Raw genomic sequence first — 14663 nt, forward strand, 5'->3', positions numbered from 1 at the left:
AGAAAGCATGAGCAGGGGAGGGACAGAGAGAGGGAAAGAGAGAGAGAGAGCATCCCAAGCAGGCTCCGTGCTGTCAGGGCAGAGCCAGACGTGGGGCTCGAACTCTCCCACCGTGAGGCCGTGACCCGAGCCGAAATCAAGAGCCGGACGCTTCACCGACTGAGCCGCATGGACTCCCTGCTCTGGGCTCTTCATCGCTCGGCTCTGTGCGAAGGGCGGGGGCCCAGGCTGGGAGGAGGGCGGGGGGTGCCGAGGAGCAGTCAGTCTTGCTGGAGATTTAAGATGGTCAAACCACTTTGAGGCCAGGCATCTGGTTTCCCAAGTGAGCTGAGGCCCCAAGAGAAGCGGGGGCCTGCCTGGCCGCGTAGCTGCCCGGCCGCCCACATTCAAGTTTCCCGATGAACTGAAAAGCTAGATTTATAGGGAGAGAAGGTCCCCTCCTCCCGCGAGCTCCTGTCCTCTGCATTTCCAGGCCTTCTCTAGCCTCATCGTGGCTTTTGTCTGGATCCTAGAGCCCAGATCCCTGCTCCGTTTTCCTCCAGGCCTCCACACACCAGAAAGTTCCCCTCCTTCTGGAAGGGAAGGACCAGGTGGGAACCGAGAAACCGAAACTTTAGCCAGCAACCCAGGCAGAAATCCACACCCTTTCCCTTTCACAGCTGGGGACACTGAGGTTTAGAGGGGATAAGGACCTGTCCAGGGTCACCCAGCTCAGGAGCCGCAGAGCTGAGACTCAGATACCCAGTCCAGGCTCCCGCGGGACTGAGTAACACGGACACGTAGTGCCTACCGCGGCCACTGTCAGGAACCTGGGTTCTCCAGCTGGGAATCGGTGCCGTCCACACCCCAGCAGCAGGCTGAGGCCAGGGTCCCAGCACCCCATCCCTGGGCCAGGGAGGCCCAAGACAAACGACTAACGTCCATATCCGAGAGTCGTCCGCCGAGAGGCAGGTTCATTTGCTGGAATTGGAGCGGGGCCCCATCCACCTGCTTGAGGGGTTGCTAATAATGGTTCGGTTTTAATTAATAGCAATGGTGCTACAGACCTGAGAGGGTGCTTTTGGAATGGAGTGTATTAGCCAGGAGTGGTTCCCAGGGCGTCTTTGCCTCAGGGTGGAAGGGGACAGGCACCCAGCGGGGAGCGATCTGAAGGCAGTCACTGGGCACGAGGACCTTCAGGCTAAAGGAAGCCGCAGCCCAGCCCTTGACCTTGAGCCCCTTTGCCTCCCTTGTGCGAACTTGGGGCGTCTGACAATGACAGCAGTGGCGGCCACCATAATGGCTGCCACTTCCTGAGCTCTTAGGCTCTGAGCGCCTCCCACGGATTAACTAATTAATCGAATCCCCACAACAACCCTGTGCGGTAATTACTTGCAGCCGTTGTAAAGCTTGACTGCAGATTTTGTAACATCAAGAGCCCTGGTCTGTGTCCCCTTCCCCTCCTTGAGTCGGCGGGGCTTATAACCACTCCAACCAATAGAAAGGGACGCCGTGTGACTTTCAAAGCTCCGTCAGCCCAAGAAAAGCAGCTTCTGCCTCGCCGGCGGGAACGGTGGCTCCTGGGGCGCCGGGTCTCGGCGTATGAAGCGCGGCTCTCCCGAGGCCGCCATGCTGCGAGGAAGCTCAAGAGACACGGAGAGGCCAAATTGGGGTGCCCACCCCCCAACCGGAGCACTCCCGCTGTGTCAGCCTCCAGCCATTCACGCCTCCCCAACCAAGATCTCAGAGGCAAGCCATCCCCTCCCTGCCCTCTCCAAAGCCCTGACCCATAAGCACAATAAAGTGGTGGGAATTGTGTGCCACAGAGTCGTGGGGTGATTTGCTTTGCAGGTAACCAGAAGGGTGGTATTGTCATTCCTGGTTGCGAAACCGAGGCATCCCGGGGGCTGAGCCCAAGGCGGTCTGGTCCCAGGGTCTCTGGGCTCAAAAACCCTCGATAAATGGGGGTGGTTCTAATTACTAGGGCTCCAGTGCTGCCCCTGTTACCTCTGTGGCTCAATCCCGGAGCCGCGTTGAATTGCCAAAACTCGCATTAGCCACCAGAGGTAATTAAAAGTAAGTATATTGCTTACTGGAGTCTCTCAAGGTACATTCGAGGTCGCCCCAAAGTTTAGTCCCCAAGCTTCTGAACGTCCCTTTTCCTCTCCCTCCTTACTCTCTCACGGCCCACTCTGGCTAGGGCCCCTCAAGTCTTCCCCCCCACCCCGCCCCCGTGAAGTCCTTCAACCCCTCTGCACCTCACTTCCAGGAAAGGAAGAATTCCTTCTCTTTCTAAGAGGGGCCCCCAGGGGCCCCCCCGGCTGACAGTGGGGGTTCTCGGCTGCGAGCAGGCTACTGTGCAGCCTGGTAATGCTCTCACCTCCCACTTGGGCTGCGTTTGGATCATTTCAGGAGTTCTGATGTATATCAAAAGATTCCCAGAAGCCCCTGGGGGTGCTGAAGACGCCCCAGGGTTCCAGGAAGGCACTGGCTTTCCAGAACCCGCGTCTCCACCGCCCGGGTGCTCCCAGTAGTTCAATGTCCCACACTGAGGTCCCTCCCACCTCCCACCCACCTCGCCCCGCCCCGCCCCGCCCCCAGATCTCACCTCCATCCAAAGGGCGCTTCTGGGCCCTGGCAGAGAGGCTGGCAGCAGATTCCCTCCAGGGGCCGCTCTCTTTCTTGCCGCCTTGTCCAAGCAAATGCTCCTTGGATTCTCCACCCCCACCCCCCGCACCCCCAACTCATCTCTCCCGTCCTCCCCAATGCCCTGTGCCCTCCGCCCCAGCTCTCCTTCTCCCATGAACCCAGGCGTCTTCCTTCTTTCCTTCCACACCCGACGCCTCTTAGAGCCCTCTCTTTCCAGCCCTTTCTCTCCGTTCCCGCCGCCCTCACCGTCCAGGCCCTCACCCGCGCCGGCCGGCCTCCCCGCCTCCAGTCTCTCCCCTCCAGCTCACCCGGCAAGGGGCAGGCAGAAGAGGGTCTTCCTTTGGGGCCACTGGAAAGGTAAGCGCCCTGCAGCAGGGATCCTGTCTGTTCACCATCATCTTCCTGGCACCTGTCCATACATGGAGCTGTGACTGCCCCCAGCTCGGGTCCCCACTCCGAGCCCACTGTCTCAGCAGTGCTGTCGTGGGGGGCACACGGTCCCTTCACTGGAGCAGCCACACATCTCCTTGACCAACCTCAGGATGCAGAAGTGATTGAGCCCCAGCATCACCCTGGGTCCTGGATATTGGAATCTTCACCAGGACCCCACCCTGGCTGCCGGGCAGAGACCTTCCTGCTTTGGGAGGCCGATGTGCACCCCTCTGCCCCAGCCCCAACCCTCTGAGCCACTCCACCCCAACAGCCCAGCCTGCACCCCTCTGCCCCAGCCCCACCCCCCTGAGCCCCTCCACCCCAACGACCCAGCCTGCACCCCTCTGCCCCAGCCCCAACCTTCTGAGCCCCTCCACCCCAATAGCCCAGCCGGCACCCCTCTGCCCCAGCCCCACCCCCCTGAGCCCCTCCACCCCAACGGCCCAGCCTGCACCCCTCTGCCCCAGCCCCAACCTTCTGAGCCCCTCCACCCCAATAGCCCAGCCGGCACCCCTCTGCCCCAGCCCCACCCCCCTGAGCCCCTCCACCCCAACGGCCCAGCCTGCACCCCTCTGCCCCAGCCCCACCCCCTTGAGCCCCTCCACCCCAAAGGCCCAGCCTGCACCCCTCTGCCCCAGCCCCAACCCTCTCAGCCCCTCCACCCCAACGGCCCAGCCTGCACCCCTCTGCCCCAGCCCCACCCCCTTGAGCCCCTCCACCCCAAAGGCCCAGCCTGCACCCCTCTGCCCCAGCCCCACCCCCTTGAGCCCCTCCACCCCAAAGGCCCAGCCTGCACCCCTCTGCCCCAGCCCCAACCCTCTGAGCCCCTCCACCCCAACGGCCCAGCCTGCACCCCTCTGCCCCAGCCCCACCCCCTTGAGCCCCTCCACCCCAGTGGCCCAGCCTGCACCCCTCTGCCCCAGCCCCACCGCCTTGAGCCCCTCCACCCCAACGGCCCAGCCGGCACCCCTCTGCCCCAGCCCCAACCCTCTGAGCCCCTCCACCCCAACGGCCCAGCCTGCACCCCTCTGCCCCAGCCCCACCCCCTTGAGCCCCCCTGGCCCAGCCCGGCTGCAGCCCACTATGCCCAACCAGAGCCAAACCGGGTGCCTTCCTCACCTCCCCAGGAGGGACCCCATGTCTCCTCTCCACTTGCTTAGCGACGCAATCCCTCTGTTGGCAGAGAATCAGAGAACCATTGTTTACAGAGCACTTTTGCTTGCTTGCTTGCTTTTTTTTTCGAGAGAACATTTGTTGAAGCTCTTATGTGCCAGGCGCCGGGCATTGTGTCTCCCGTCTCTCCTAAATCCCCACCGTTCCCTGGCCAGCTGGGCATTCTGATCCTCATTTTCTGATGAGAGCTCAGAGGCTCTGGAAGGTTCTACATTAACAAGGACTCGAGGAGCATGAATAGGCAATTGACTGGCCCGTGCTTCCGATCCCACTCTGGGAGGGTGCAGGGGAGGGGGTGCTGAGAGCGGTTCCTGCGGGGGAGGGGGTCCCGCTGGTGGGAGAGGCCAGGGCATCACCCAAGGAGCCTTTAAAGAGGAAAGAGCCGTCCAAAGACACCGGCTTTGGGTGACTGAGGGACAGAAGCCCCTTGAATTACTTCTACTAGGGCAACACTAATTGTAAAGTGTCGGCAGGATAACAGTAAAGTTAGTTCCCATGTACGGAATGTTCGTTCTGCGCCTGGTTGAATGTGTCACCAAATTGGATTCTCACCACCACCCCGCCCCCCTACCCTGTCCCGTGGTGCCACCATGAATATCCAAATCAGTGACGGCCATCTGCACGGCTAATGATGACAGCCACCAACATACGTGTGGGGCCACCATGGGCTTTGCATCCCATAGACGCATAAAATGTCTTATGCGTGTTAACTTTGCATTACGACCACCTGTATGACTGATGCTGTCATTATCCCCTTCTTACAGGTGAGGGAATCGAGGCACAGAGAGGTTTAGCAACTCGCTCAAGGTCACCAAGCTAATAAGCGGTGGATGTTAAGAATTGAACCCAGGCGGTCTGGACCAGATTCCAGAACCACGACCCCAGTGCCGACCTGAATGTGAAGTGTGGGGTGCGTAAGTTGCTAGCCCGGGGCACACGGTGGTGAGTGGCTGGCAAAGCTGTGATCCAGCGGAACCAGCAGCCTCGGGTCGCTTGTGCCTCTGTTTCCCTGGCCGCCTCCCTCCCCTCCCAGCAGCGCTCAGCCTAATTAATTCTCGGGAGCTGCTAAGCGCCTCGTTTGACAGGTGTTTCTAGAGCGCAAACATTTCTCCTCTTTCCTTCCCAAACTCTCCAAACAAGCAAGCGCTTCCCAGCTCAGAAACGAGCATCAACTACGTTTTATTACTTCCTCCAGTTTCCCTGGTTTCTTGATGCTTTGACGCCCTGGGGGCCTTGCCAACAGCAGAGAGGCAGGTCCCCACAGGGCTAGCGGATTCCTAGATGGAGCAAGCAAGTCCCCTTCCTCGTGTGCCTTTCATACGTGCGCCAACCGAGCCAGAGCCATACCCCCACCCCCTCCTCCATGGGGCTCTCACATGTCACCCCTGCCCCATTCCCCCTGGGCCAGGTGCCAGGCAAGCATTCCTCACACCCCAGAGTCTGCTGGAATGATTCCCACTGGCCAGTCCTAAACCTGCTTGGCCTGCCTCGCCCATCCCTTCCTGCGAAAACCATGATAAAGCATCTGGCCCGTGTTTTCCCCTTGTCTGGCTGCCCTCTGACCGACCTGGGGCTTCCTCCTGTGGCCTGGGGGGCGTGCCCCTCCTCTGGGGATCTGTGACTGTCTTCCAGCAGAGGCCACCCCCTGATCCGGTGACCTCACCATTACTGTCCCTGAATAGTAGTAAATTGTACATTTAAAACAAAACGCCCCAGCCTGTCTTCGGGAGGGCCCCGTCCCTGGGGACCCCATCCCTGATCACCTCCAACGTCCCCTGCTGCCTGGCATAGGCCGTCCCTCTCAGCTCTCCTTCTCTCTGCCTCAGGGAGAGAAACCTCACGCGATAGTTGCTGGGAGTGTGCGTTCAAGGCCCAGCCATGCCACTCTCAGGCTGTGCACTGCTGGGCCAGTCAACCTCTCTCTGCCTCGGTTTCCCCAACTGTAAAATGGGAAAATAATCCCAGCCTCCCAGGTTTCTTGATTGCTGCTGTGCACCCCTGGGCCAGTCAATTAACCTCTCTCTACCTCGGTTTCCTCAACTGTAAAATGGGAAAATAATCCCAGCCTCCCGGGTTTCGTGATTGCTGCCGTGCACCCCTGGGCCAGTCAATTAACCTCTCTCTGCCTCGGTTTCCCCAATTGTAAAATGGGAAAATAATCCCAGCCTCCCGGGTTTCTTGATTGTGGCCATGCACCATGGACCAGTCAATTAACCTCTCTCTGCCTCGGTTTCCCCAACTGTAAAATGGGAAAATAATCCCAGCCTCCCGGGTTTCGTGATTGCTGCCGTGCACCCCTGGGCCAGTCAATTAACCTCTCTCTGCCTCGGTTTCCCCAACTGTAAAATGGGAACATAATCCCAGCCTCCCGGGTTTCTCGATTGCTGCCTGGGCCGTCCCATTAGTTAGAAACTATTACAAGGGCCCTAAGAGGTAGGCATCAGCACCCGACTTGCAGACAGAGAAACCAAAGTTCAGAGAGACGTGTGTCTTCCCCAGGTCAGCTGGCGAGACACTTGTAGGGCTGCAGTGGGGGCCTATCTCTCCTCCCGGCGGCAGGGCGGGGACTGGGGTGGGGCACATGAGGCATCCGGCATACAGACCCAGGGAGGTACTCACTCTCGGGTTCGGGGCCCGAGAGTGGGCGCCTGCTTCCGTTTTAGAGCCTACATGCGTCACTTGCCCTCGCTAGTCCCAGCTCTGCCCCTCAGACACACGCCCAGGCTGCCTCCCTCTCCCAGCCCCGCCCTCCACCTTGATCTGAGGTCCCCATCTTTTTGTCTGTTTGTTTGTTTTAAATGTGTGTTTCTTTTTGAGAGCGTGCAAGCGGGGGAGGGGCGGAGAGAGGGGGACAGAGGATCCGAGGTGAGCTCTGCACTGACAGCATCGAGCCCGGTGTGGGGCTTGAACTCATGAACCACGAGATCACGGCCTGAACCAAAGGTGGACGCTCAACCAACCGACCGAGCCACTCAGGGGCGCCTAAGGTCCTCATCTTAATCGACCTGCAGGGAGAGAAATGGTCTCCTGGGGACAACCTCTTCCTATACAGGGAAAGCTAAGGCTTTGGGGTGTGTGTGTGTGTCAGAGGGGGACAACGTTTCCCGGGAGCAGGGGGAGGTCAGGGTGTTGCACGACTGGATGGACTCCCCTTCAGAGTCAGCCCAGAACTGCACCCACCACCAAGGATGGGGAGGTGTGGGCTCCGGGGGTGTTTGCTCCACGCTTCCCCCCCCCCCCCCATTTCGAGTTTGGGAAGAGTCTCTATAGTGATACCAGTCACCCCTTGGCCCCGGCTTACGCCCGTAACCCTAATAAAATACCAGCCACCGTGGTCCAGTCTCACGCCAAGGCCAAGACCGAAGGAACCCAGCCCGGCAACCAAAAGGTCCTTTCAAAAGAATTCAAATCCTTTGCGTGTCTCCAGCAGCAGGACACGTGGACCACAGCAGCCACTCTTAACTTCTCCGCTGTCCTCTCCACCGCCCACCCCCCCCCCCCCCCCCCGCCGGGAGGATTCCTGGTGTGGCTTTTCTCCCCGTGTCCCCAAGTCCCTCCCCCTGAGCTGCTGGCTTTTCTTCCTCTTTCTTCTCCTTCCAGGTCGTCGCAAAAGCCCAACACTTGGGTCTGGCCCCTGTGGAGCCCACCTCGGAGGCGGAGCCTAAAATCCCCGGGCACAACCAGCTTCTCTGACAGATGCAGAGCGGGCAGAGTGTAGACATTTCTGCTGTGTCGTCAGGTACGGCCTCTTGGTATTCCTTCGGCCACATCCTCACCTCCACCTGCTGCTCGGACCCAAACCCCGAGGACTCAGTTCATCCCTTCTCCTACCTCCTACCTTCAGTCCACCAGGAAATGCGGTGTTTATGCCTCCAAATACACCCCGATGTTTTTGTCCGCCTTTGTCTCCTCTGCGGCCACTGTCCGTGACTTCCCTGCCTCTGTCGTTCCCCTCGGGTTGTGTCCCATCTCCCCGCGGCAGCCAGAGTGATCGCTTACAAATGCACCCCGGAGCACGCCGTCCCTCTGTTCGGAATGTTCCAAGGCCTTCCCGTGTCCCCAGAACAAATCCAAACCTCTCACGGTGACCTACAAGGCTTTCCATGACTGGGTTTCTGTCGGCTCCTTCTTACTCAACATTGAAAGCGGCTTCCTCTGAGACGCTGCTCTGGTAATTGTCTCTGATGGTGGTGGGGCCCCTGCCTCAATGCCCCTCCCAGCCAGAGAGGAAGCCCCATGCGGGACGCTGCCTTCCCAGTGGCTGGTGCGTTGTCTGGTTCTTAGTAGGTGCTCAATAAACACTGGCTGACTGAATAAATGAAAACAAAAATGAACAACCTGGAGAAATGCCCCTGCGTTCTTTTTTGGCTGCAATAACAGAAGACAGACTCCAGCCTGGCTTAAATAATGAGGACTTTTCTATTTCACATAATGGGGTCAGGAGGTTGGGTGGGTTCCAGGTATAGGGCGACCAGGGCGCTGGCTCAGTTTGTCTGTGGATGCCTCAGCCCGGCCCTTTTCCAAGCGTGGGACTTATTCTTAGACCGGCTTCTCTCAAAGGCGTGCAATGACTGCCCACAGCACTGGGAGCAAGAGGGTTGGTTCCCTGTTCCCACCCAGGAGACAGAGAAATAGAGAGTCTCTACCCGCCGCTCCCCACCCCCAAATGTTTCCTCCGGTCTTCCAGGACCACCCATTGGGGTGCTCATCAGCTTAAGCGCAGACTCCTAACCAATTACTGGAAACCATGACTGTCTGATGACTCTAATAGGGTCATATATGCCTAGTCTTGGGGATAGGGTCTGTTCCCCTCTAGAAACGGGCTTCATCAAGGAGCGATCAATCCCTGAACAAAACAGGAGTGTCCTTAGGAAGAAGAAAGGGGGCAGTGGATTTGGGGAAGGCAGCCAACGAGATCTACCACAGCATTATCATCCCTGTGTCACAGATGTTCTAGAGTCTGCTCAGAGAACTTCGGTTATGTGCCCAAGATCATAGAGCTCATGTGCGGGGAAACCTGGCTTGGACCCCAGACCTCTCGAACTCCAGGGCTCTTGGTGACCAGGCTGGGAGCCTTCCCTGTCTGCTTAGATCCCAGGACTGGATCCCAGGATCCAGCGTTTTCCCTTCTTGGGGACACAGCAAAGCGGCAGGCCCCTTCTAAGTGATACAACAATACTGGGAGCCGTGCCTGCCCCTGCTTTGGGGGGATGGAGTTTTCCCTCAACCTCTCCCCTTCCCTGGGGCTCTCCCCTTCCCTGGAGGTCTAAGCTAGGTCCCCAGCTTCCGGGAGAATTCACAGCCAGCTGGGGCCCGGGGAGTTTCCACCTGTGTTCCTAGCCTGCTGTCCTCCCAGAGTATAATTCAGCTCTGGGGTTCTTCCCCCTTGCCCCTCCCAGACTGTCCTCCTCCCTTCAAGGTAGGAATCGGGGATCTGCCCCAGCCTCTCTGCTCCCCATACTGTGCCCTTGCATTCTCTGTCCCGGCGCTGCTCCCTCTCACCTCCACGGCTCGCATAAGCCACTCCCTCCTGCTAGCAGCACCCCTCTCCCCCCAGCCTTCAGCCCTCCTTCAGCATCCCTCACTTCCCAGTTTGTAACCCTGGCAAACTGCCTCCCTCTGCCTGGGTTTTCTTGTCTGAGAAGCAGAGGTAACAATAGACTTGTTTTGGAAGTTAAATGAGAAAATGTATGCAGGGTGCTTGGAACGCTGTTTGGCACAGAGGAAATGCTCATACCTCTCCGCTCCCCCTGAGCCACCAGTAGATTCGCCACGGCGGTGGCCAGGAGTTCCTTCTGCTTGGAGAAGTTCCTGTCCCTTCACCTGCCCCCTGATGAGCACCAGCCCGGAGTTCAGCATCCACGGCCTGATTAGACTTTCTCTTCTCCCCAACCTGCCTTTCCGAACAGATGCCTCTTCCTTCCAATCAGTCCCTCTCTGCTGCTGCACCTGGAGTTCCATCAAAGGACCCTGATTTCCCTCCCATCGCCCGAGCCCATCAGACAGAATCCGGCTGCCAACAGAGGTTGACCTGCCTCACCCGCTGGGCCCTGCGCTGGCAAGGAAGCCGAGCCTGGTGTCACAGCCCCACCCTCCCCAGCCCTTCCAGGAACCATCCATTCACACAGACACGGATAATCCATGCAGGCAGATGGGAATCCAGGCAAGGATAATCCAAAAACAGGAGAGGACCCAAAAGCCATTTTTATTTGGCTTTGAAATGCATTCGATGAACTTAATTTTTGCCCCCCCCCCCCCCCCCACCACAGATTTCACTTTTGAATCCTCTCCGACGTCAGCTAATACTGAAATGAGTTTGCCTGCCCTGGGCACCCACTGGGGGCGTGACCCCCGGGGTGCATCTAACAGTTTGAAATTGGCCGACACAAAGAGCCAGCCCCTGTTGGGATCCAGGGGCCCAGAGGGCACAGCAACCCCAGATATAGACCCTGAAAAGGTCTGCAGCGGTCCTCCGGTCGGCTAGACCCCTGCCCTGCCCCGCCATCTGCCATCGGGCCCGCTCTGGCCGGGCAGATCTGTCTCCGGAGAAACAAAGAACAGCTTCTCCCCGCCACCACGATCACACATGGGTGCACCTGCACACGTGCACACACACACACACACACACACACACACACACTGGCCCAGCTTTTCCCAGGAAAGAACCAAAATCACTTCTCACACCTGCAGGAACTTCTCAGAACCCTGGTGGGGGGCAGAATTCCTAGCATTTCCAAGAGAAGTGGGAACTCCCACTCACTCCTCCTAAACTTTTCTCTGGACCCTGGGAATGCTCACGCCTTCTGGGTTGAGGAAGAAACGGATGTGGAGGCACATTTGTATCTGTTAGGAGCTGGTTCACCTGAAGTACGTTACTCAACCTCTCTGAGCCTTAATGTTCTCTGAACGACGGGTGGCAGTCCCCACCACCACCATCACGGTAGTTAACGTTAGTTGAACACTCCCTACCTATCAGCCTCAATTTGCAGAGCTGTCCCTATATTAACTCGCTGAATTCTTAACCCTCGAAAGCAAGTATTACGGTTCCCATTTTCTTTCTACAAACGCAGACATGAAGCCTTACTAAGCAGCCCCCTATCTTCCAGAGCCAGGACTCAAACCCAGCGGGGTCCTGGCCTACAGGGGAAAACGGCCATCCCCATAGGCCCACGGTGCGGTAGGGACACAGGGACACGGAGAGGGGGACGAAGGGCCATCCCCTAGCAAGGAAGCCAGTCCCATCCTTTGGAAATGACAGCAGCCAGCCGCTTAGGCCAGCTGGGTGACGCAGTAGGGAGCGAACACAGTGGCCCTCACCTCCTCTCGATTCCCACGTCCATCCGTCTTGAATGTTCCTTCAGTCATTCCGCACACTTCCACCGGAGCCCCACTGCACGCCAGGCTCCGAGGTAGGCCCTCGTGCTGTCAGGCTCCCCTGCCCCCCACCCCATTACTACAACCCAGAAAGCCCCACCCACCTAGGCAATGCTCCCGGAGGGGCCGGTTGGACCTCCGGACCCAGCCGTCAGGCCTGGGCAAAGCCAGAGGTGTTTGAGGGACGTGGGCATCGTGGCCTGTGGTGGGGAGCCCCTCACCGCCACTCGGCAATGTCCTTCTAGGAGGGAACCTGCAGCAGGCCGGGTGCAAGGGTGACTTGTAGAATGCAGCCAGGTGGGGAGGCTCCCAGAGTGTGGGGCGTTCAGGGCACAGAGGCCCGAAGAGTAAACAGAGGAGCAAACAGGAAGAGGGGCCACCTGGGTCGGCTCAGGTCATGATCTCGAGGTCTGTGAGTTTGGGCCCCACGTCGGGCTCTGTGCTGACAGCTGGGAGCCTGGAGCCTGCTTCCGATTCTGTCTCCTTCTCTCTCTGCCCCTTCCCTGCTCGTGCTCTGTCTCTCGATCAAAAATAAATAAATGTAAAAAAAAAATCTTTTAAACAAGGAACAGAGCCTCTTTTTCCAGCAGGTGCTTCCTTTGTCCTGAAAACTGTTCCCTTCAAATCCCTACTCAGACAGGATACTGAAGGGCTTTGCGGTGAGAGAGTCAGAAGACGTGTGTTTAACCCTTGAACGTGTCACTTCTCAGTTAGCTGTGTGACCTTGAGCAAAGTCCTCCTGGGGCCTCAATTTCCCCTCTGGTGAAACGCATCAGCAATGGTCCGCTTCTCCACTGCTGTGTCCCTGGCAGACATTGCTAAAAGATCATTCATTCCTTCACAAAACGTATTTATCATCACAGGGTACCGCCCACGCCATAGGTGGGGTCCTAGACACTGACTGGGGACACAATTTACAAGACAGAGCCGTCCTCTGCTCTTATTGGAGAGCTCGTATTCACTTCACTCACCGTGCCTCGATGTGGTCTCAGAATCCTTCTCAACACAGCCTTCGAGGCAGCCACTACCAATCAGACCAGCTTGAGAGACGAACTCCGTATTGGCCAGGGTTCCCTAGAGACACAGAAAAATAAGATACAGCTACGGATGTAGCTACAGACATAGATTTATAGAGATTTATTTTCAGGAATAAGCTCGTGCGATTGCAGAGGCTAGCGCGTGTAAAATTTGTAGGGCAGGGTCAGCAGGCCGAAAGCCCAGGCAGGGTTTCAGCGTGATGACCTCGAGGCAGAGCAGTTCTCCGAGTTTTTGGCTCTTAGGACCTTTGATTGCTTGGTAACCGCTTGCAATTGCCCCATCATTGAAAGTAATCTCTTTTACTTAAAGATAACCGACCAGAGATGTTAATCCCACCTATCAAGTACCTTCACAGCAACATCTCGACTGGTATTTGGCCAAGAAACTGGGCACAGTAGCCCCGCCAAGTTGACACATAACCGTCGCAAACCCCATGTCCCCTCGCCAGGAATTATCTCAGAGCAAACGTTCGGCACTGACTCTGGGATTCAAAGCCTTTGATTTTGATTCTCTGTCATTCTCAGGATAGCATTTTCGGCTGGCAGTGGACGAAGTAATGAGGCCACTTAAGTCCCCACAAGGGAAGTGAGGAAGGAGCATTTCTGGTAGGACCGTTTAGACAATCATGTCCACAGAACCCTCTCGGGGTGTTGTGTGAAAATGATCTGTTATTTGCTATCAACCAAGAGCAATTTCTTCTTAACCCAGAACTTGGGAGGGTACAGCCCTTGCGGTTTTCAGAAGGCTCTGTCTTAAGGCAACAGGTTTTTGCCCATGTTGGTGAGATCTTTCTCCCCGATACCTGCCCTTTCTAGTCGCATGTGGTTTGTGCCTATCTGAGCCAGGGAGGGGACAAGGAAAAAAAATACGAGCACGGCCGGGGGCCGGGTTCTAAGGTAGGGATGTGACAATCAGGCATAGTGTAAGCTCTGCTGCAGTAGTAAATATCCCTGGACTCTCAGGGACTCAACACCACAAAGGTTTCTTTCTCTCTGAGGTTATGTGTCCAGAGTCACTCAGGAGCCCAGGCTGATGGCGGTGCCACCACTTGGTGACGCTGCCATCCCAACATGTGGCTTCCAGCGTCTCCATGGTAAGGCAAGAGTGTGGAGAAGTCACCCACGCTTTTAAATGCCTTGGCCTGCAAGTGACATAGCTGCTTATATTCAATTGGCTAGGACTAGTCATGTGACCCTGTCTGACTGCCAAGGAGGCTGGGAATTGTAGTCTTCTATACGCCCAGGAAAGAGAGGGAAAACCAGATCCGCTGAAGGTCTCTCTTCTGATCCAGATGCAGGAATTTTCGTGTGGGGATTTTCAAGGGCTATTGTCCACAGCTCCAAAATCTTTTGTAATGCCCTTCCTGGCTCTCAATCTGGGGCCGGGGACACACCCACCAGCGGGAGTCCCCAAGCTCTTAGCTATTAACAAGAGGCAGGGCGTAAACATTTGCAAGTTAATTGCTCCGCTAAAGAATATATGAATTTGGGGCGCCTGGGTGGCTCAGTTGGTTGAGTGTTGACTCTTGACTTCAACTCAGGTCATGATCCTGGGGTCGTGAGATCGAGCCCTGCGTCGGGCTCCGTGCTGAGTGTAGAGCCTGCTTGGGATTTCCTCTCTCCCTCCCTCTGCCCCTCTCCCTCACTTGTGCTCTCTCTCTCTCTCAAATAAAAAAAGAAAAGAATACATGCATTAAAGTAAGTTCAAGGTTAACTCTACAATGGCAACAATGTCTGGGAGAGTGTGAACAGGATGGGCGTTAGAATAGGAACAAACCCCCGTGAGAGTGTTTCTTCCCTGGGGATTTGAATCACCCCAAACAGGCTGGAAACCACTGCTCTTTCCAGTCGCCTGCCCCCTGCAAAGCAACAGCATTTTGTGACCATTTGCAAGGCAACCCTCACATCAACCAGTAGAACTGTGGTCCTCGTGGGGCAACGAAGGGCAGAGACAGGTGCAGAGGCCTGAGAGTCAGGCCCGTCTTAGAATCCTGGCTCTGCTCAGCTCTAAGACTGTAG

The sequence above is a fragment of the Panthera leo genome, chromosome C1 (genome assembly GCF_018350215.1).
Source record: "Panthera leo isolate Ple1 chromosome C1, P.leo_Ple1_pat1.1, whole genome shotgun sequence".
Lineage (NCBI taxonomy): Eukaryota > Metazoa > Chordata > Mammalia > Carnivora > Felidae > Panthera > Panthera leo.